This window comes from Scyliorhinus torazame, chromosome 5, assembly GCF_047496885.1.
Source record: "Scyliorhinus torazame isolate Kashiwa2021f chromosome 5, sScyTor2.1, whole genome shotgun sequence".
NCBI lineage: Eukaryota > Metazoa > Chordata > Chondrichthyes > Carcharhiniformes > Scyliorhinidae > Scyliorhinus > Scyliorhinus torazame.
Window position 1 is genome coordinate 89,114,991 of NC_092711.1, and position 23,196 is coordinate 89,138,186.

Below are 23,196 nucleotides of genomic sequence, written 5' to 3' on the forward strand. Positions count from 1 at the left end.
AATGTGCAGATCAGGGGTTATGGGGATGAGGAACATATCAGCCATCATCGAATGACGGAGCAGACTCGATGGGCCAAATGGCCTAATTCTGTTCCGATATCTTATGAATTACGAACTATCTAAATCCCTCATAACTTAGTAAACCCCGGCAGCGCATCGCCACCCCCACCCCCACCACTACCCAGAGGCATGAGTTAGCTCTGTAATTGCAGCTATCAATTGAACTGTAGCTGAGGTGGAGTTTGCGTGAATAGTTGCAGGAGCACACACCGCCAGAGGGCAGTGCGAATCGGTTCGAAATTCTGAATGTGGGCGGCCCTGTGTGAACGCAGTGGCAGTGTGAGCCGCTGCTCGTTTAAAACCTCAAGCGGGTAAAGCCCAAGATACGGCTTCTTTTTCTTCATTTCGACTGGAGGAAGCCTCTGAGTTGCATCTGAACTGGGTCTTTGGCTCATTTTTCGTTCATATTAACTTAATCTACGTTTCCTGGTGCCAATCTGAACACACAGGAGAATTGCTTCCGCCGACATTTCAGGTGATTTGATAATGGTCCGAGTTTACAGAGTCTCTTTGCTGTTTTTCACTCTGATCTACACCGCTGTGACTGCAGAAGATGAGCTGCTGCAGCTCCCTCGGCGGATGGGTGTTAATGAAGCGGGAATTGTGTCCATGAACTGCACCAGCACCGTTGTGATGAACATGCTGCGTTGGTACAGGCAGCAGCCGAATCAGCCACCCCAGCATCTTGTGCTGGCCACAAGAGAAACCGATCAACCCGCCAGGATCACTGCCTCAATCGGGGGAGAAAACAAACTCAGTGTCCTGACTGTGAGAGAAGCCCGAGTTACAGACACTGCCACCTATCTCTGCGCCGTGAGGCACAGTGTCACAAGTAGATGGAGAGCTCGTACAGAAACCTGCACTGAGTGGGAGCACCGCTCGACTGGGCTCGGTGAATCGGCATTGTGATTGGCGCAGTAATAATACAACTGCCTGGGAAATGAGAGCAAGAGCCAGAAAATATAACAGAGGAAGGATTAGAGATGAATGAAATGAAAACCGCTTATTGTCACAAGTAGGCTTCAAATTAAGTTACTGTGAAAAGCCCCTAGTCGCCACATTCCGGCGCCTGTTCGGGGAGGCTGGTACGGGAATTGAACCGTGCTGCTGGCCTGCCTTGGTCTGCTTTCAAAGCCAGCGATTTAGCCCTGTGCTAAACAGCCCCAGATGACGAATGTTAGAAACATAGAAAGAGAAACGAGGAACAATCAGGCGAGCGAGATTGAGTGCGCAACAAAGGTAAAACTAAAATGTACAGGAATCGCAGAGAATATAAAATCAAAGCACTGTGGAAAAAGAAATGAGATAAGGTGAAAAGGAACAAGCATCATGCGTTGAAAGATGAGATCAAGTCATAATTGTAAATCATCCCAAATCAATTTATATTTTCTCTTCTTTAACACACCTCACATTTCCTTGATAATTAGACAGTTTAATCCTCTGAAAACGTTTCTCTAATAACTGGTCCTTGGATATCGCTGCAGTAAATGAACTGTTTTCTCGTTGTTCTGCAAAATTCTTTCCGATCCCCCCCCCCCCCCCCCCCCCCCCCCCCCCAGCTTGCAGTAATCCCCCGCTCCTCATTATAGCCTGTGAAATGTATTCGTTTTGTACCAACGGTGTCTAAACTAACAATATACTCTGAACAAATAGACAATGTGCACCGGCTGTGGTCAAAGTGACGCAGAAACGGAGAAAGAAGATTGAGAAAGGACTGCACATTAATTCAGACAGACAGGGAAGCTCACAAACAGGCTGAATGTGAGTGAACACAACATACTTTGATTTATGAAATTAATTTTCAGCATGGATCCTAGTTAGAAGTAATTAATATAATTATTCAGTTCCTGCTCAATTGTTTTTGTTTAGTGTTGTGTTTTGTTATTTTATTAATGGCTCTGAGACCCCCACAGGCTGTCGACTCGTTTCTGTGTATCAGTGCGAGCGCGCCCTCTGCTGATCAGTAACTGGAACTCTCAGTGTGGGTTTTTTGTACGAGAGCCCCTCGACCTGCAGCAGTGTGAGCTCCATGGCACAGAAATACACCGCGCTGTCGGATAGACGAGCACTGGCGGTAGTTAAAGTGACCGTTTTGTTTCCGTCGTGCCAAACAGCAGAAAATCTTTCTGGTAAATCTTCAGACGTATCTCCCGTGCTTTATATAATGAATAAATAACTGAGTGCTTCTGCGGGAGACTGGATGTGCCAGAGCAGATTTCGAGAACCAGCTGCCGAGTAACTGCAGTCCAATGTGACGGTCTGTTCTTCCAGAACGGTTAATTCAGGGGGATTCTGGGACACTGCATATCTGCCATTGGTTCCTGCAACGAATTACAGAATCTGTTAAATGTCTGTAAGAAAACCCTGGCGACAGACACTGACTATTAAAATACAGACTCACTGGGTAACAAGACCAATAGGATAAGTGAAGAACATCGGGAGAACATGGTTCCTGCTTTGGAATTTCACAGAAGTCACAGCAGTTTTAAAGTATATGAACACTTATAGTCTAACATGAGAAAAGTAAATGCAGATCATGGGCAGGCTTCATTTATTGGGAAACTGAGGGGCGGTGTCCAACGGCATGATTGGCGGACTGTGCGCAGATCCAGTACCTCAGTCACCGGTGACAATATCCGCATCAGAAGAGGGTTCAGTGCGCTTCGATTGCGAATATACAGACTCGACTATGTACCACATGCTCTGGGAGCACAGCCGCCGAAATTGATCATCATTAACATATTGGCGATGAAGAAAGCGGAGATCTCAGGGCGATATCTGGCGGCTGCCAACAAGTCTAAATAAAATGGTTATCTCAATATAAACGCGCTCAGTGTGGAGGACGGGGTCTATTGCTGGACATTGAGTACAGTGTCACAAAGCAGCTAAACCACGTACAAAAACCTCAGAGTTTTTAAATTCCACTAATGTTGTGTTCCTGCCCTTGTCTGATTCTCCATGTCCTCGAACTTCTCCTGCCATTTCTTATGCAGCACCTCGTGCGCCTCCGCCTTCACCGCCAGGCCCAATATCTCGTCCTCATTCTCCGAGGCCTTCTGCCGAACCTCCCGGATCGCAGACCCTTTGGCCTTCTGGGTCTCGACCAGCTTGCCGATCATAGCCTTCATCGGCTACAGCAGCTCTGCTTTCAATTCCATTAAGCAGCGCTTGAGAAACTCCTGCTGCTCTTGACCCCACTGCGCCTACGCTGCCTGGTCTCCACCCGCCGCCATCTTGGCTTTCCTCCCTCGCACTTTTCGCTGCACCAAAATTACTTTTTTCACCGCTCCACTCCTGGTCCAATCCATACAGTGCCGGGGAAATCGTACTGTCACCTTCCCACACTGGGAACCGTCGAACAAATGCCGCTGGGGCCCCTCAAAAGAGCCCAAAAGTCCGTTTCTGGCAGGAGCTGCCGAACGTGCGACTTAGCTCAGCATAGCCGCAACCGGAAGTCAACCTGTGTATTAGTCAGGTTGATGGTGCTGTCTACCTATGTGACAGGAAGTATTCCTGTATTAGTGTGTGTGTCTGTGGTTCTGTGTATGAGAATGTGGTTGTGTGTCTGCAGAATATCTGTGCTGCTTCTAATCAGCTGCAACACAAACTTCCTCTCTCTGAGCAAATGATGTTGGTTCACTGAGAATCCCATCCAGTGATTTGAAAAGTACCACTCAGAGATTCATAAAATTGTAGGAGGCCATTCGGCCCATCACTTCACCAACAACCCTTTGAAAGACCAATTTAACTAGGCCCAATCCCCTGCCCTATTCCTGCAACCCCACCCTAAGGGGCAATTTAGCATAGCCAATCCACCTAACCTGCACATCATTGAACTATGGACAGAAACCAGAGCACTCTGTTGGAGGAAACTCACGCAGATAGGGGGGGGGGGGGGGGGGGGGGGGGGGAATTCAAGGAGACTGTCACCTCCAGCCACAGAGATCACCATCCCCCTGATGTGGGTCCAGTAAACTGTTCCCACCTGATCCAGGGTCATATGCCTTTTCTGTCTATTTAGCTGATGCATTATATCTAAACTGCTGCATCTTAATCAACTGCTTTATATTCACCTATGATTTCAACCCCCTTTTTGGATAATCTGTGACTCCCGGACACTTGTCCGTTAGAGTAGCGGAAGGTCTGAGAACTGAAATAATGCAGAGTAATGATGATGTGTATTTCTATCACCACTTTTCTTTGAAATCTCCCCCTAAACCAAAAAGAGTCAAAAAGGTTCTTTAAATGGTGTACAAGGAGTTTCACTCCTTAAGGCAGACTTAAGTAGGTGCTATTCGACTTCCGGGGGCGGCGATGACCAGCTAAGTCGCATGTTTCGGCAGCTCACGGTGGAACGGACTTTTGGGCTCTTTATAGGAGCCCCAACGGCAATTTTAACGGCTAAAAACGCTGTGCGGTAAACCAGAAGGGAATTCCCCCTGGATACGGATGGAAAAAGGAGGGGAAAGTGACCGGATTGCAGTGGATCCCTTAGAGCAGCGGCAAGGAAGGCAAGCAAAAACCAAGATGGCGTCGGAAGGTGGCAGTTTAACATGGGGCCCTGAACAACAAGAGTTCTTGAAATGCTGTGTGGAAGAACTCAAAAAGGAAATGAAGAAAGAGCTATTGGCCCCGATATTACAGGCGATCAAAGGGCTAAAGGATGAGCAAAAGACCCAGGAGCGGGAGCTTCGGGTCGTGAAGGCAAAGGCTGCCGAGAATGAGGACGACATACAGGGCCTGGTGGTGAAGACGGAGATGCACGAGGCACACCATAAACGATGTGTGGAAAGACTGGAGGTGCTGGAGAACAACGCGAGGAGGAATAACTTAAGGATTCTTGGTCTTCCTGAAGGTGCGGAGGGAGCGGACGTCGGGGCATATGCGAGCACGATGCTGCACTCGTTAATGGGAGCGGAGGCCCCGGCGGGCCCACTGGAGGTGGAGGGAGCATACCGAGTGATGGCGCGAGGACCGAGAGCAGGAGAAATTCCTAGAGCCAGAGTGGTGAGATTCCTCCGTTTTAAGGATAGAGAGATGGTCCTTAGATGGGCAAAGAAAACTCGGAGCAGTAAGTGGGAGAACGCGGTGATCCGCGTATACCAAGACTGGAGTGCGGAGGTGGCGAGAAGGAGGGCGAGCTTTAATCGGGCCAAGGCGGTGCTTCACAAAAAGAAGATAAAATTCGGGATGCTGCAACCGGCAAGACTGTGGGTCACATACCAAGGGAGGCACCACTACTTTGAGACGGCGGATGAGGCGTGGACGTTTATCATGGAAGAAAAATTGGAATGATCGGGTTATTAAAAAGAACGTTTGAAACAAAGTGGTGGGGCGAGTATGGGGGGCGAAGTGGGGGGTAAAAAGGGGGAAAGAGGAGTTTTATGTTATTAATCCTGCGATGTGGTAACTTTTCTCTCTTCCACAGGTGGTGGTGGGGGGAGGAAAGGAGGTGGAGGAGATGGGGCGTTGGCCATTGGGGGGCGGGGCCAAGGGGGAAGCGCGGGCTTGGTTCCCGCGCTATGATAATCATGGCGGGAATAGGGAAGCAGGAAGGAGGGGGCGTCGCATGGTGCGAGCCGAGGTCACGGGGGGAAGCCGAGGTCGGCCAGAGTTTGCTGACTTCTGGGAGCAACATGGGGGGTGTAACTACGCTAGTGGGGGATCTAGCTGGGGGGGGGGGGGGGGAGGGGGGAATTATTGGGTTGCTGCTGCTGGGGAGAGGGGGGAGCTGGTATGGGGTGGGGTGGGCGGGGGGGCACCGCCTGGGGGAGATACAGCTGCGTGGGAACCGGGGGAGGAGCTGGAAAAAGGGGATGGCTAATCGACAAGGGGGGTGGTAAAAAGCCCCCCAACCCGGCTGATCACGTGGAATGTGAGAGGGCTGAACGGGCCGATAAAAAGGGCAAGGGTACTCGCACACCTGAAGAAACTTAAGGCAGACGTGGTTATGTTACAGGAGACGCACTTGAAACTGATAGACCAGGTTAGACTATGCAAAGGATGGGTGGGGCAGGTGTTTCATTCGGGGCTAGATGTGAAAAACAGGGGGGTGGCTATATTAGTGGGGAAGCAGGTCATGTTTGAGGCAAAGACTATAGTGGCGGATAGCGGGGGCAGATACGTGATGGTGAGTGGCAAATTACAGGGGGAGACGGTGGTTTTGGTAAACGTATATGCCCCGAACTGGGATGATGCCAATTTTATGAGGCGTATGCTAGGACGCATCCCGGACCTAGAGGTGGGAAAGTTGGTAATGGGGGGAGATTTCAATACAGTGTTGGAACCAGGGCTGGACAGGTCGAGGTCCAGGACTGGAAGGAGGCCGGCAGCAGCCAAGGTGCTTAAAGATTTTATGGAGCAAATGGGAGGAGTAGACCAGTGGAGATTTAGCAGACCTAGGAGTAAGGAGTTTTCGTTTTTCTCCTATGTCCACAAAGTCTATTCGCGAATAGACTTTTTCGTTTTGGGAAGGGCGTTGATCCCGAACGGAGGGGAACGGAGTATACGGCTATAGCCATTTCGGATCTCGCTCCACACTGGGTGGACTTGGAGATTGGGGAGGAAACAGAAGGGCGCCCACCCTGGGGAATGGACATGGGATTAATGTCAGATGAGGGTGTGTGTCTAAGGGTGAGGGGGTGCATTGAAAAGTACTTGGAACTCAATGATAATGGGGAGGTCCAGGTGGGAGTGGTCTGGGAGGCGCTGAAGGCAGTGGTTAGAGCGGAGCTGATATCAATAAGGGCACATGAAGGAAAGCAGGAGAGTAGGCAACGGGAGCGGTTGCTGCAAGAACTTCTGAGGATGGACAGGCAATATGCGGAGGCACCGGAGGAGGGACTGTACAGGGAGAGGCAAAGGCTACACGTAGAATTTGACTTGCTGACAACGGGTACTGCAGAAGCATAGTGGAGGAAGGCACAGGGTGTACAGTACGAATATGGGGAGAAGGCGAGCAGGTTACTGGCCCACCAATTGAGGAAAAGGGGAGCAGCGAGGGAAATAGGGGGAGTGAGGGATGAGGAAGGAGAGATGGAGCGGGGAGCGGAGAGAGTGAATGGAGTGTTCAAGGCATTTTATAAAAGATTATACGAAGCTCAATCCCTGGATGGGAGGGAGAGAATGATGGGCTTTCTGGACCAGCTGGAATTTCCTAAGGTGGAGGAGCAGGAGAGGGTGGGACTGGGAGCACAGATCAAAATAGAGGAAGTAGTGAAAGGAATTAGGAGCATGCAGGCGGGGAAGGCTCTGGGACCGGATGGATTTCCAGTTGAATTTTATAGGAAATATGTGGACTTGCTCGCCCCGCTACTGATGAGGACCTTTAATGAGGCAAAGGAAAGGGGACAGCTGCCCCCGACTATGTCTGAGGCAACGATATCGCTTCTCCTAAAGAAGGAAAAGGACCCGCTGCAATGCGGGTCCTATAGACCTATTTCCCTCCTAAATGTAGACGCTAAGATTCTGGCCAAGGTAATGGCAATGAGGATAGAGGACTGTGTCCCGGGGGTGGTCCACGAGGACCAAACTGGGTTTGTGAAGGGGAGACAGCTGAATACGAATATACGGAGGCTGCTAGGGGTAATGATGATGCCCCCACCAGAGGGGGAAGCGGAGATAGTGGTGGCGATGGATGCCGAGAAAGCATTTGATAGAGTGGAGTGGGATTACTTGTGTGAGGTGCTGAGGAGATTTGGTTTTGGAGATGAGTATGTTAGATGGGTACAGCTGTTGTATAGGGCCCCGATGGCGAGTGTGGTCACGAATGGACAGGGATCTGCATACTTTCGGCTCCATCGAGGGACAAGGCAGGGATGCCCTCTGTCCCCATTATTGTTTGCACTGGCGATTGAGCCCCTGGCAATAGCATTGAGGGGTTCCAGGAAGTGGAGGGGAGTACTCAGAGGAGGAGAAGAACACCGGGTATCTCTGTATGCGGATGATTTGTTGTTATATGTAGCGGACCCGGCGGAGGGGATGCCAGAGATAATGTGGACACTTCGGGAGTTTGGAGAATTTTCAGGATATAAACTGAACATGGGGTAAAGTGAGTTGTTTGTGGTGCATCCAGGGGCGCAGAGCAGAGAAATAGAGGATTTACCGTTGAGGAAGGTAACGAGGGACTTTCGTTACTTGGGGATCCAGATAGCCAAGAATTGGGGTACATTGCATAGGTTAAATTTAACGCGGTTGGTGGAACAAATGGAGGAGGACTTCAAGAGATCGGACATGGTGTCCCTGTCATTGGCAGGGAGGGTGCAGGCGGTTAAAATGGTAGTCCTCCCGAGATTCCTCTTTGTGTTTCAGTGCCTCCCGGTGGCGATCACGAAGGCTTTTTTCAAAAGGATTGAAAAGAGTATCATGAGTTTTGTGTGGGCCGGGAAGACCCCGAGAGTGAGGAAGGGATTTTTACAGTGTAGTAGGGATAGGTGGGGGGGGGCTGGCACTACCGAGCCTAAGTGGGTACTACTGGGCCGCCAATATCTCAATGGTGAGTAAGTGGATGGGAGAAGAGGAGGGTGCGGCGTGGAAGAGACTGGAGAGGGCGTCCTGTAGGGGGACTAGTCTACAAGCTATGGTGACGGCCCCATTGCCGCTCTCACCGAAGAAATACACCACAAGCCTGGTGGTGGTGGCTACTTTGAAAATTTGGGGACAGTGGAGACGGCATAGGGGAAAGACGGAAGCCTTGGTGGGGTCCCCGATAAGAAATAATCATAGGTTTGCCCCGGGGAGAATGGATGGGGGATTTGGAATATGGCAAAGAGCAGGAGTAACACAATTGAAAGATCTGTTTGTGGATGAGAAGTTTGCAAGTCTGGGAGCGCTGACCGAGAAATATGGGTTGCCCCAAGGGAATGCATTCCGGTATATGCAACTAAGGGCTTTTGCGAGGCAACAGGTGAGGGAATTCCCGCAGCTCCCGACGCAGGAGGTGCAGGACAGAGTGATCTCAAAGACATGGGTGGGGGACGGTAAGGTGTCAGATATATATAGGGAAATGAGGGACGAGGGGGAGATTATGGTAGATGAGCTGAAAGGGAAATGGGAAAAAGAGCTGGGGGAGGAGATTGAGGAGGGGCTGTGGGCGGATGCCCTAAGTAGGGTAAACTCATCGTCCTCGTGTGCCAGGCTAAGCCTGATACAATTTAAGGTGTTACACAGGGCGCATATGACTGGAGCACGGCTCAGTAAATTTTTTGGGGTGGAAGATAGGTGTGCGAGATGCTCGAGAAGCCCAGCAAATCACACCCACATGTTCTGGTCATGTCCGGCACTGCAGGGGTTTTGGGTGGGGGTGACAAAGGTGCTTTCGAAAGTAGTGGGGGTCCGGGTCGAACCAAGCTGGGGGTTGGCTATATTTGGGGTTGAAGAAGAGCCGGGAGTGCAGGAGGCGAGAGAGGCTGATGTTTTGGCCTTTGCGTCCCTAGTAGCCCGGTGCAGGATACTGTTGATGTGGAAGGAAGCCAAGCCCCCGGGGGTGGAGACCTGGATAAATGACATGGCAGGGTTTATAAAGCTGGAACGGATTAAGTTCGTCCTAAGGGGATCAGCTCAAGGGTTCACCAGGCGGTGGCAACCGTTCGTCGAATACGTCACAGAATGATAGAGGGAATGGAAAAGAAGAAGGCAGCAGCAGCAGCCCGGGGGGGGGGGGGGGGGGGGGGGGGGGAGGAACCAGAAGGACTCTCAGGTCCGTTAATATATATGTATATGTATAGGTTGTTGCTATAGTTAATTGTATATTGGACTGTCAAAACTTATTTTTGGAGAGTGTTTATCTGAGACGAGGCAGTTGCCATTTAGAGTTAGTTTTCGTTTTTTGTTAGATATTATTTATTTTTTGTTTATAAAACAGGCCATTGTTATTTATACTGTTATATTACTGTGTAAAGGATACACAATGTACTGTGATGGTTGGCCAAAAAGTTTCAATTAAAAAAAAATATATTTTTTTTAAAAAGTAGGTGCTATTCAGGGTCAAACTAATATTTCAAGTTATTCCTGGTATAACCTATATCTACAAAGAAGTAAAAGATCTTGCTTCTGGAGTGCCTTTCGAGTTGATCAGACCTTTGTGACCCCCTTCCAAATCTCTCTTCTTATCTGTGGGTGTTCTCAGTAGTTTAGATTCTCTGTTCGGCTCCTCAGTACTGCAGTCCCCATGCACCGAAGTAGCTGTAAAAGCTCATGCTGGTAATTAGCGATTCAGGGTATTTATTACCCTTCTAGCAGCCTTACTGTTTACATGGCGTTCTCCTGAAGTAATATCTTCTGCTTATTGATATATATATTTTGTCAATTTCTTAACATATGTTTAATTCTGCTGAAGCGTAAGTACACCTCTTTTTAATGTGGTGTTAACATGACCTTAGCTTGTCAGACTTTTACCTAAAGAGTGATACATCTGACCTTAGCTTGTCAGATCACTGGCAGGGAAGCTTCCTGCTAATTATTTTGTTGTATTTCAGTTTTTTAACCCCTTATCATTTTTAAACATTGCACTTTGTCATATTCCTTTCAAATGTTTCAAATGACATTCTTTCTATTTTACTATTTTACAAAAGTGTTGGTTGCTTTTTGGGAAGAAATTGTACCATAGCAAAGGCAACTGTTATATCCAGATTTCCACTTTTAACTCGTGTCATTAAGTTTCTATCTTTCACAAATAAACATTATTTCAAGTAATTCAAATTTAAGACTCTGGCAACTCCAATCAATTGCTTGCTAAAATAATTACCTTCTATCAAAGGGACTTGTTCCCTTTATGTAACTTAAAATTTAACTTTGCTAGAATTTCTCTAACTTTAAGAAAGGTATTGGGTTACAGCACGAGTTGTTGCGAGGTGTTATCTCAAAGCCTGTGTGATAATAACTGTCTGCAGTCTGAAACCTTTTGCTGCTGTTAACCCTTTGAGAGACTTCTGCTTTAACTTCTCTATATTATTTTTAAGCATTGCATTTTCTCATATTCCTTCGGGTTGATCATCAGACCTTCATATATCAATTGACATTCTTCCCATTTTAATTTACAGGTGTTAGTGTGGCTCAGTGGTTGCATTCTTATCTCTAAAGTCAGCAGGTTGTGGGTTCAAATCCACCTCCAGAAACATGAGCATCAAATCCAGGTTGATGATCTGATGCAGTCCTGAGGGAGCACTGCACTGTCAAAGGTCCCGTCTTCCAGATCAGATCTTCAACTCTGGCCCCATCTGCTCTCAGTTGGGTGTAAAAGTTTCCATAATGTTATTCCAAAGAGCAGGGGGGTTCGCCCTGGTTTACTGCTTAATATTTATCCCTCAACAAACATCACTGAACAGATTCTCTGGTCACAGTCACATTTCTGTTTGTGGGACCTTGGTGGATTGGCTGTGCTAAATTGCCCCTTAGTGTCCAAAGGTGAAGTGGGGTTACAGGGAAAGGGTGGGGGAAGCGCACCTGAGTGGGGTGCTCTTTTGTAGTATTGGTGGAAGCTCGATGGCCGAATAGCCTCCTTCTGCACTGCAGGGATTCTATGATGCTGCCAGACCTGTTGAGTTAATTTAGCATTTTCTGCTTTTATTCTATATTACACACCCTTTTAATCCACTGATTATATTTATTGAACCACTGTACCATCAACTACCAGGAACAGTGTGTTGATGTTTCAGCTATTCTGGCCTTGGGTGACTGTGTGGAGTTTGTACATTCTCCCCATGTCTTTGTGGGTTCCCTCCGGGTGTCCCAGTTTTCACTCGCTGTCCAAAGATGTGGTTAGGTGGATTGGCTGTGCTAAATTGCCCCTTAGTGTCCAAAAAAAAGTTAGGTGGAGTTACTGGGTTACGGGGATAGGGTGGAGGCATGGGCTTAAGTAGGGTGCTCTTTCCAAGGACCAGTGCAGGCTCGATGGGCGAATGGCCTCCTTCTGCACTGTAAATTCTATGATTCAGTATGATTTTCTCTCTGTCTGATCCAATGGGTCTGTCTGGTAATATTTCCCTGATGGTGTCACAGTGGTTAGCACTGTTGCTTCATAGCACCAGGGTCCCGTGTTCAAATCCCACTTGGGTCACTGTCTGTTCAGATTCTTCCCGTGTCTGCATGGGTTTCCTCCGGGTGCTCCGGTTTCCTCCCACAAGTCCTCAAAGATGTACTTGTTAGGTGAATTGGACAGTCTGAATTCTGCCTGTGTACCCGAACACACACCAGTGTGGCGACCAGGGGCTTTTCACAGTAACTTCATTGCAGAGTTAATGTAAGCCTATTTGTGACAATAATAATAATAGAACATAGAACAATACAGCGCAGTACAGGCCCTTCGGCCCACGATGTTGCACCGAAACAAAAGCCATCTAACCTACACTATGCCATTATCATCCATATGTTTATCCAATAAACTTTTAAATGCCCTCAATGTTGGCGAGTTCACTACTGTAGCAGGTAGGGCATTCCACGGCCTCATTACTCTTTGCGTAAAGAACCTAGCTCTGACCTCTGTCCTATATCTATTACCCCTCAGTTTAAAGTTATGTCCCCTCGTGCCAGCCATATCCATCCGCGGGAGAAGGCTCTCACTGTCCACCCTATCCAACCCCCTGATCATTTTGTATGCCTCTATTAAGTCTCCTCTTAACCTTCTTCTCTCCAACGAAAACAACCTCAAGTCCATCAGCCTTTCCTCATAAGATTTTCCCTCCATACCAGGCAACATCCTGGTAAATCTCCTCTGCACCCGCTCCAAAGCCTCCACGTCCTTCCTATAATGCGGTGACCAGAACTGTACGCAATACTCCAAATGCGGCCGTACCAGAGTTCTGTACAGCTGCAACATGACCTCCCGACTCCGGAACTCAATCCCTCTACCAATAAAGGCCCACACTCCATAGGCCTGCTTCACAACCCTATCAACCTGGGTGGCAACTTTCAGGGATCTATGTACATGGATACCTAGATCCCTCTGCTCATCCACACTTTCAAGAACTTTACCATTAGCCAAATATTCCGCATTCCTGTTATTCCTTCCAAAGTGAATCACCTCACACTTCTCTACATTAAACTCCATTTGCCACCTCTCAGCCCAGCTCTGCAGCTTATCTATATCCCTCTGTAACCTGCTACATCCTTCCACCCTATCGACAACACCACCGACTTTAGTATCGTCTGCAAATTTACTCACCCACCCTTCTGCGCCTTCCTCTGGGTCATTGATAAAAATGACAAACAGCAACGGCCCCAGAACAGATCCTTGTGGTACTCCACTTGTGACTGTAGTCCATTCTGAACATTTCCCATCAACCACCACCCTCTGTCTTCTTTCAGCTAGCCAATTTCTGATCCACATCTCTAAATCACCCTCAATCCCCAGCCTTCGTATTTTTTGCAATAGCCTACCGTGGGGAACCTTATCAAACGCTTTGCTGAAATCCATATATCAACTGCTCTACCCTCGTCTACCTGTTCAGTCACCTTCTCAAAGAACTCGATAAGGTTTGTGAGGCATGACCTACCCTTCACAAAGCCATGCTGACTATCCCTGATCATATTATTCCTATCTAGATGATTATAAATCTTGTCTCTTATAATCCCCTCCAAGACTTTACCCACTACAGACGTGAGGCTCACCGATCTATAGTTGCCGGGGTTGTCTCTGCTCCCCTTTTTGAACAAAGGGACCACATTTGCTGTCCTCCAGTTCTCTGGCACTATTCCTGTAGCCAATGATGACATAAAAATCAAAGCCAAAGGTCCAGCAATCTCTTCCCTGGCCTCCCAGAGAATCCTAGGATAAATCCCATCAGGTCCCGGGGACTTATCTATTTTCAGCCTGTCCAGAATTGCCAACACCTCTTCCCTACGTACCTCAATGCCATCTATTCTATTAGCCTGGGGCTCAGCATTCTCCTCCACAACATTATCTTTTTCCTGAGTGAATACTGACGAAAAATATTCATTTAGTATCTCGCCTATCTCTTCAGACTCCACACACAATTTCCCATCCCTGTCCTTGACTGGTCCTACTCTTTCCCTAGTCATTCGCTTATTCCTGACATACCTATAGAAAGCTTTTGGGTTTTCCTTGATCCTTCCTGCCAAATACTTCTCATGTCCCCTCCTTGCTCGTCTTAGCTCTCTCTTTAGATCCTTCCTCGCTACCTTGTAACTATCCATCGCCCCAACCGAAACTTCACACTTCATCTTCACATAGGCCTCCTTCTTCCTCTTAACAAGAGATTCCACTTCCTTGGTAAACCACGGTTCCCTCGCTCGACGCCTTCCTCCCTGTCTGACCGGTACATACTTATCAAGAACACGCAGTAGCTGATCCTTGAACAAGCCCCACTTATCCAGTGTGCCCAACACTTGCAGCCTACTTCTCCACCTTATCCCCCCCAAGTCACGTCTAATGGCATCATAATTGCCCTTCCCCCAGCTATAACTCTTGCCCTGCGGTGTATACTTATCCCTTTCCATCATTAAGGTAAACGTCACCAAATTGTGGTCACTGTCCCCAAAGTGCTCTCCTACCTCCAAATCTAACACCTGGCCTGGTTCATTACCCAAAACCAAATCCAACGTGGCCTCGCCTCTTGTTGGCCTGTCAACATATTGTTTCAGGAAACCCTCCTGCACACACTGTACAAAAAATGACCCATCTATTGTACTCGAACTATATCTTTTCCAGTCAATATTTGGAAAGTTAAAGTCTCCCATAATAACTACCCTGTTACTTTCGCTCATATCCAGAATCATCTTCGCCATCCTTTCCTCTACATCCCTAGAACTATTAGGAGGTCTATAAAAAACTCCCAACAGGGTGACCTCTCCTTTCCTGTTTCTAACTTCAGCCCATACTACCTCGGAAGAAGAGTCCCCATCTAGCATCCTCTCCGCCACCGTAATACTGCTCTTGACTAGCAGCGCCACACCTCCCCCTCTTTTGCCTCCTTCTCTGAGCTTACTAAAACACCTAAACCCCGGAACCTGCAACATCCATTCCTGTCCCTGCTCTATCCATGTCTCCGAAATGGCCACAACATCGAAGTCCCAGGTACCAACCCATGCTGCCAGTTCCCCTACCTTGTTTCGTATACTCCTGGCATTGAAGTAGACACACTTCAAACCACCTACCTGAACACTGGCCCCCTCCTGCGACGTCAAATCTGTGCTCCTGACCTCTATACTCTCATTCTCCCTTACCCTAAAACTACAATCCAGGTTCCCATGCCCCTGCTGCATTAGTTTAAACCCCCCCAAAGAGCACTAACAAATCTCCCCCCCAGGATATTTGTGCCCCTCAGGTTCAGATGTAGACCATCCTGTCTGTAGAGGTCCCACCTTCCCCAGAAAGAGCCCTAGTTATCCAAAAATCTGAATCCCTCCCGCCTGCACCATGCCTGTAGCCACGTGTTTAAATGCTCTCTCTTCCTATTCCTCATCTCACTATCACGTGGCACGGGCAACAACCCAGAGATAACAACTCTGTTTGTTCTAGTTCTGAGCTTCCATCCTAGCTCCCTGAAAGCCTGCCTGACATCCTTGTCCCCTTTCCTACTTATGTCGTTAGTGCCAATGTGGACCACGACTTGGGGCTGCTCCCCCTCCCCCCTAAGGACCCGGAAAACACGATCCGAGATATCACGTACCCTTGCACCTGGGAGGCAACATACCAAACGTGAGTCTCTCACGCTCCCACAAAATCTCCTATCTGTGCCCCTGACTATAGAGTCCCCAATTACTAATGCTCTGCTCCTCTCCCCCCTTCCCTTCTGAGCAACAGGGACAGACTCCGTGCCAGAGGCCCGTATCCCATGGCTTACCCCTGGTAAGTCGTCCCCCCCACAAGTATCCAAAGCGGTGTACTTGTTTCTCAGGGGAACGACCGCAGGGGATCCCTGCACTGACTGCTTTTTCCCAGTCCCTCTTACAGTTACCCACCTATCTCCAATCTTTGGTGTAACTAATTCCCTGAAGCTGCTATCTATGACCCCTTCTGCCTCCCGAATGATCCGAAGTTCTTCCAACTCCAGCTCCAGTTCCCTAACTCGGTCTTGGAGGAACTGGAGATGGCAGCACTTCCTGCAGGTAAAATCAGCAGGGACACTGACTGCATCCCTCACCTCAAACATCCTGCAGGAGGAACATTGCACTCCCTTCCCTGCCATTCCTCTAACTTTCTACCAAGATCTGGCTTTTAATAAAATTAAATTTTTATAAAAAATAATAATAATATAATAAAATATGGTACTTACCTCAGACCAATGGGTTTTATTATTAGGTTAGAGGAGGAGGGTGGGTGGGAGACTCTACACGTGTAGTGTCTCGGGTTTCCTCTCCACCAGAATTTATTGGTGAGGGTCTTCCCAGACGTCCGCGGGTCGACTTCCTGTTCCCGCCTAAAAAACTAATTAAAAAAAAAAGAAAAATTCTCAGCTCCTGCTGAAATTGACTAACCAGCCAGCTCCACTCCCGCCGAAATCGACTGGCCTGCCCCTGCAAAGACAAGTGCTTTTAAAGGTTAACTTACCTACCAGCAACCTCCTTCCGCAATGCTCCCGCTGAAACTGACTCACCAGCTGTTCTCACGCCGAAATCGACTGCTATCTTTATATGTTTGGGTGTTTGGTATATTAAGGAGCAGGTAGAACTTCCTCGGTTCGACCTGTTGTCATTTCAGATATTCCATCTGTTTTTGGTTAATGTGTCTGGAGTCTTTGAGTCCTTCCAGTTCGTCTCCAGTTCTCCTTCCTGTCTCAGGTATATGAGTCAAGGGATCTTGGTACTGTAATTCGTGTTGTTAGTTGTCTGTCTGTCTCCAGCAGGTATTGTTGTCTCTCGATAATGACTGTGCTGCTACCCTTGCTTCTGGTCTTATGAACATTTCCGTGTTGGATCCAAGCTCCCGGATTGTCTGTCTTTCTCTCCGGGTAAGATTCTGTTTGTCTCTTGTATTTCCCTACTGTGACAGGGCAGATGATTGAAGAGATTCAAACAAGGGAGTTCTGGGAAAGATGGGCAAAGATTTGGGAGGTGACAACATGTTCAATAAGTTTGGAGAGGAGAGGGAGGTTGAAGATGGGGCAGTAATTTGTAAGGATCGCAGGGTCAAGGGTTGTTTTATTGAGGAGGGGGTGATGATGGCAGATTTGAAGGACAGAGGGACAGTAGCTGAAGAGACAGAAATGTTGACAATATCCATGGACACAGGGTAGTTGGCTGATCAGTAGCTGAGTGGGAATAGGGTCGATGGGAGAGACACTAGAGAAAGCTGTGGGTTTAGGGCTCGGGAAAGTATGAAATTTAGAGACAGTTTGGTCCGGTGGGCTCGTGGAAGGGAGGGAAGCAGCAGAGGCAGCTGATCGGATTTACTAAATCTCAGTTACAAAGAAGCTCCTCACACTTCTTGTTGGAGATGAGGATGGAAGAGACAGGGGAGAGCGAGAGTACTTCAAAAGGAACTAACTTGGGTCAGAGATATTAAAAAGTTTCAACACACTGCGTATTTAACACCAATATGATTTATTTGACTTTTAGTCAGATTATTAGCCCCTGTAAATGGGCTGGAGTTTATCATCAGCAGAAAGAGATCCAAATGAACACGATTCAGTCCTGAATGTGAGGAACAGCAAAATCCAATCACTGTCGTTACTTGTGGCCTCGTTGGTGACTCAGCAGGTGGGATGAAGTGGTGAATCCCTTCCCACACTCAGAGCAGGCGAATGGTCTCTCCCCAGTGTGAATTCGCTGATGTACAGCGAGGTTAGATAATCGCCTGAACCCAGTCCCGCAGTGAGAGCACCTGAACGGTCTCTCGTCAGTGTGAACACGTTGATGGACCATCAGATTCGTAGAACTTTTATAGCACTTCCCACAGTCTGCACATTGAAACGGTCTTTCATCAGTGTGAACTCGCTGGTGACTCAGCAGGTGGGATGACTGAGTGAATCCCTTCCCACACTTGGAGCAGGTGAATGGTCTCTCCCCAGTGTGAATTCGCGGATGTGCAGTGAGGTCAGATGATTGCCTGTACCCAGTCCCGCAATGAGAGCACCTGAACGGTCTCTCATCAGTGTGAACACGTTGATGGAACATCAGATTCCCAGAATTTTTATAGCACTTCCCACAGTCTGGACATTCAAACGGTCTCTCAGCAGTGTGAACTCGCTGGTGACTCAGCAGGTTGGATGACCGAGTGAATCCCTTCCCACACTTGGAGCAGGTGAATGGCCTCTCCCCGGTGTGAACTCGCTGGTGTGTAGACAGACTAGATGACTCAGTGAATCCCTTCCCACACTTGGAGCAGGTGAATGGTCTCTCCCCAGTGTGACTGCGCCGATGAGTTTCAAGCTTGGATGGAGAAGAGAATCCTTTCCCACAGTCTGCACATTTCCACGGTTTCTCTTCAGTGTGACTGCATTTGTGGCTTGTGAGACCTGATGATCGACTGAATTCTCGTCCACACACACAACACGTGTACGGTTTCTCCTCACTGTGAACGATGCTTTTTCCTTCCATGTTCAAAGTACGATGATATTCAGGATATGATAAATTGAGGACTCTGTCAGATCCTGAAGTGATGTTAGGTTAGAGTTTCTGGACTTTGAAGCCTCCCCTTCGAACACCCTGTGAAACTGATTTAAAACAGAAAATAGGGAGTGAGAGAGAACCCACAAAAACACAAAAGGCAGGTTGTGAAATTGAGCTGAATGAATCTGGTCATTTGTGGGGCCGGCCCTGGGAAAACGCGACTATGAAAACTGCTGGATTGTTATAAAACCCAACTTGCCTCTTTGGGAGGAGAGAGAAAGAGGTGAAGAGGGATTTTGTATATCTACAAGACATATTAAGAGAGTAGTTGGCAAAGCATATTCGACCTTAAGCTTCATAAATTGAAATATTGATACTGAAACTATGCTTTAGGTGGCAAAGTGGTTAGCACTGCTGCCTCACAACTCCAGAGGCCCGGGTTCAATTCGAGTCTCGGTGACTGTGTCTGGAGTTTGCAGTTTCTCCCCGTGTCTGCGCGGGTTTCCTCCGGTTTCCTCCCACAGTCCAAACATGTGCAGGTTAGGTGGTTTGTCCATGTTAAATTGCCCCTTAGTGTCCGAAGGTTAGTTGGCGACACTGGGTTCCGGGGACAGGGTGGAGGCATGGTCTTAAGTTGAAGGAGGGTGCTCTTTGCAAAGGCCAGTGCAGAACTGATGGGCTGAAATGCCGCCTCCTGCACTGTAAATTCTATGATTCTGCACTGTAAGAATTCTATGAAGCTCTGGTCACCACGCGTCAGGAAGGATGTGAAGTGGGCAGCACGTTGGCGCAGAACGTTAGCCCTGCTGCTTCACGGCGCCGAGGTCACAGGTTCGATCCCAGCTCTGGGTCACTGTCCGTGTGGAGTTTGCACATTCTCCCCGTGTTTGCGTGGGTTTCGCACCGACAGCCCAAAGGTGTGCAGGCTAGGTGGATTGGCCACTCTAATTTGCATTTAAATTCATTTAATTGGAAAAAATGAATTGGGTACTCTGAAATTTAAAAAAAAAGGATGTGAAGGTTCTTGGAGAAGGTGCAGAGGAGATTTACCAGAATGGTTCCAGCAAAGGAGGTTGAGGGGAGATTTGATTCAGGTACACAATATTACGCAATATTGTGGGCAGCACGGTAGCATTGTGGATAGCACAATTGCTTCACAGCTCCAGGGTCCCAGGTTCGATTCCGGCTTGGGTCACTGTCTGTGCGGAGTCCGCACATCCTCCCCGTGTGTGCATGGGTTTCCTCCGGGTGCTCCGGTTTCCTCCCACAGTCCAAAGATGTGCAGCTTAGGTGGATTGGCCATGATAAATTGCCCTTAGTGTTGGGTTTGGTTACTGGGTTCTGGGGATGGGGTGGAGGTGTTGACCTTGGGTAGGGTGCTCTTTCCAAGAGCCGGTGCAGACTCGATGGGCCGAATGGCCTCCTTCTGCACTGTAAATTCTATGATACGCCAGATTTCCATCGGGTGGTCAAAGGAACTGTTTCCATTCACTGATCTTACAAGCAGTCGGGACACAGATTTAAAGTTTTGGGTAAAACCTGGATTGTACGATATAAGATCCTGAGGGGTTTTGACAGGGTGGATGTGCAGAGGATGTTTCCTCTTGTGGGAGAATCGAGAACGAGGGCATCACTGTTGCAAAATAAGGAGTCGCCCATTTAAGATGGAGATGAGGATTTTTTATTCTCTTGAGGGCTGTAAGACTTTGGAACTCACATCCTTAAAAGGCAGTGGCAAGAGAGTCCTTGAATATGTTTAAGGCAGAGCTGGATAGATTCTTGATGAGCAAGGAGGTGAAATGTTATCAGGGGTAGGCAGGAATGTGGAGTTGAGGTTAGAATGAGATCAGCCGCAATCTTATTGAATGTTGAGCAGGCTCGAGGGGCCGAGTGGCCTGTTCCTAGTTTGTATGTAAAAGGTACAGGAGATATGAAGTGTTATGAGATATGTTTTTATACAGCGAGCGGCAATGACCTGAAACTTGCTGCCTATGAGGGAGTTTGAAAATAGACACAATGAATGATTTGATTTCAAAAGGAAATTGGATAGACATCTGAGGGAAATAAACCTGCGAGGATACAGGGATAGAGCAGGAGAATGGGACGAATTGGATTGCTCCAGAGAGCTAGCATTGTCTCAATGGGCCGAATGCCCTTCTCTGTGCCATCATGTCACTGACTCTTTTGTGCAGGCTAGTTTTGTAATTTAACCCTGGGGGGTTCAGATATCACTCAGATAAATCTGTGCTACACTCCCTCCGAGGCCATTCCATCCTTCCTCAGGTTTGTTGCCCAGAACTGAACACAGTTCTCCAGGTTTGGTCTAACCAGGGTTTGTGAATCTCGAGGCTTTTCCAGTCACACTGAGACCTGAAATCTTCCCTCACAGACAGAACAGACAAACCTTTTACCTTCCACACCTAGATGCTGCTGAAATTCAGTTTTTAATGAATTGAATGACTGTCAGATCACGTTGTGATGTTTGGTTTGCGTTTCATAGAACATAGAACAATACAGCGCAGTACAGGCCCTTCGGCCCACGATGTTGCACCGAAACAAAAGCCATCTAACCTACACTATACCATTATCATCCATATGTTTATCCAATAAACTTTTAAATGCCCTTAATGTTGGCGAGTTCACTACTGTAGCAGGTAGGGCATTCCACGGCCTCACTACTCTTTGCGTAAAGAACCTACCCCTGACCTCTGTCCTATATCTATTACCCCTCAGTTTAAGGCTATGTCCCCTCGTGCTAGCCATTTCCATCCGCGGGAGAAGGCTCTCACTGTCCACCCTATCTAACCCTCTGATCATTTTGTATGCCTCTATCAAGTCTCCTCTTAACCTTCTTCTCTCTAACGAAAACAACCTCAAGTCCATCAGCCTTTCCTCATAAGATTTTCCCTCCATTCCAGGCAACATCCTGGTAAATCTCCTCTGCACCCGTTCCAAAGTCTCCACGTCCTTCCTATAATGCGGTGACCAGAACTGTACGCAATGTTTCCCGCCTGTTCAACCTCCACTTCCAGTATCTTGTAAATTTACAGAAACCTCACTGTCAGTTTACTTTCCTTGCCAACTTTGATTAAATGTATTCCTGGAGGTTTGATCACATGACCTGCCACCATCCTCCAGCCATTAATCGGTCAACATATCCATCCTTGTGACACACTGCCTTCCTCGGCCAATTGGGAAGCAAAAGGACTGGGTACCTTACAGGACAGTGATCGACTGTCAGCCAAACAACCTTTATCCCATTTTCAATATTTTAATGTCCGCTGAAGAGAAATGCTCAAAGAAAATTACCAAAAAATGTTTTTGACTGTCTGAATGATTTCCCTGCTTTGACTCTCACTAAGGCAGAAGGTAAAATTTGAATTCATTGAATGTCTACGGATGACCATGAAACCATGGTAAGAAGTCTTACAACACCAGGTTAAAGTCCAACAGGTTTGTTTGAAATCACTAGCTTTCGGAGCGCTGCTCCTTCCTCTGGTGGATGAAGTGGTATGTTCTAGAAACATATAGAGACAAAGTTGATACAAGACGATACTTTGAATGCGAGCATTTGCAGGTAATTAAGTCTTTACAGATCCAGAGAGAGGGGTAATCCCAGGTTAAAGAGGGGAACACTTCAGCAGTCAAGGGCATTCAGCCTCTGATCTCCGGGTAAGCATTCTCCAAGGCAGCCTTCAGGATGTGCGACAACGCAGAATCACCGAGCAGAAGCTTATAGCCAAGTTTCGCACACGTGAGTACGGACTCAACCGGGACCTTGGATTCATGTCGCATTACATTCACCTCCCACCATCTGGCCTGGGCTTGCGAAATCCTACCAACTGTCCTGGCTTGAGACAATTCACACCAGAGGAAGGAGCAGTGCTCTGAAAGCTAGTGATTTGAACCTGTTGGACTTTAACCTGGTGTTTTAAGACTTCTTACTGTGCTCACCCCAGTCGAACGCTGACATCGCCACATCATGAAACCATGGTCATCTTCGATGGTCAGCACGGTAGCATAGTGGTTAGCACAGGACTGACCGAGCGGCTGGGCCTCCAACCAATCAGCATGCGCTCCGACGCGTACTTCGTCCACTCGGGCCTGTCTCGGGTAAAAGCCCGAGCAGCATTCGCCGACTCCACTGCCGTGTCCGAGCTCCGTATTCGGGGCTGAGGGCCTACACGGAGTGTTTATGAAGCCTCCCGACCCCTCAGCCGGCTCTGTCCATCCCTCATGACTTACCGAGCGGGATCTGACCAGTGGACGATTTCCACCCGACTGCCTGAATCCTGCGCTATCATCGGCACTGCGCATGCTCCAATTCACGTGGGAGACCTCGCTCTGCCCCGCCCCTCATTCACTCCGATTGGTTGGAGGACCAGCCGCTCCGCTCGGTCCCCCAGTCACGCCCCCTCTTCCTATTGGACGACCTGCCGTCAATCATTCCCAGGGCATGGTGAACTGGAGCATGCGCAGTGCCGATGCTGCACTCGGCCGGGAGGTTTCACTGAAACCCGGTGGAAGCTCCAAACCCCAATAAGAAGTTTCCGGGCCCGGGTTTGCATCGAGCAGCGGGACAGCTGCGGCCTGCTCCCGGTGACAGGCCTGAGTTAACGGCCGCCGTCT

At 48.3% G+C, this 23,196-nt stretch overlaps 2 long non-coding RNA genes across 2 annotated transcripts; both read right to left on the minus strand.

Annotated features, from left to right (window-relative positions):
* Positions 1–1,830: 1,830 nt before the first annotated feature.
* Positions 1,831–22,869, minus strand: LOC140418863 (uncharacterized). Its single transcript, XR_011945380.1, has 2 exons — positions 22,813–22,869; positions 1,831–2,381 (listed from the first exon to the last, which is right to left on the minus strand). It is a non-coding gene; the product is annotated as an uncharacterized lncRNA (long non-coding RNA).
* On the minus strand, positions 17,543–21,063 carry LOC140418860 (uncharacterized). The gene is made up of 2 exons (XR_011945377.1): positions 20,979–21,063; positions 17,543–18,671 (listed from the first exon to the last, which is right to left on the minus strand). It is a non-coding gene; the product is annotated as an uncharacterized lncRNA (long non-coding RNA).
* Positions 22,870–23,196: the final 327 nt, after the last annotated feature.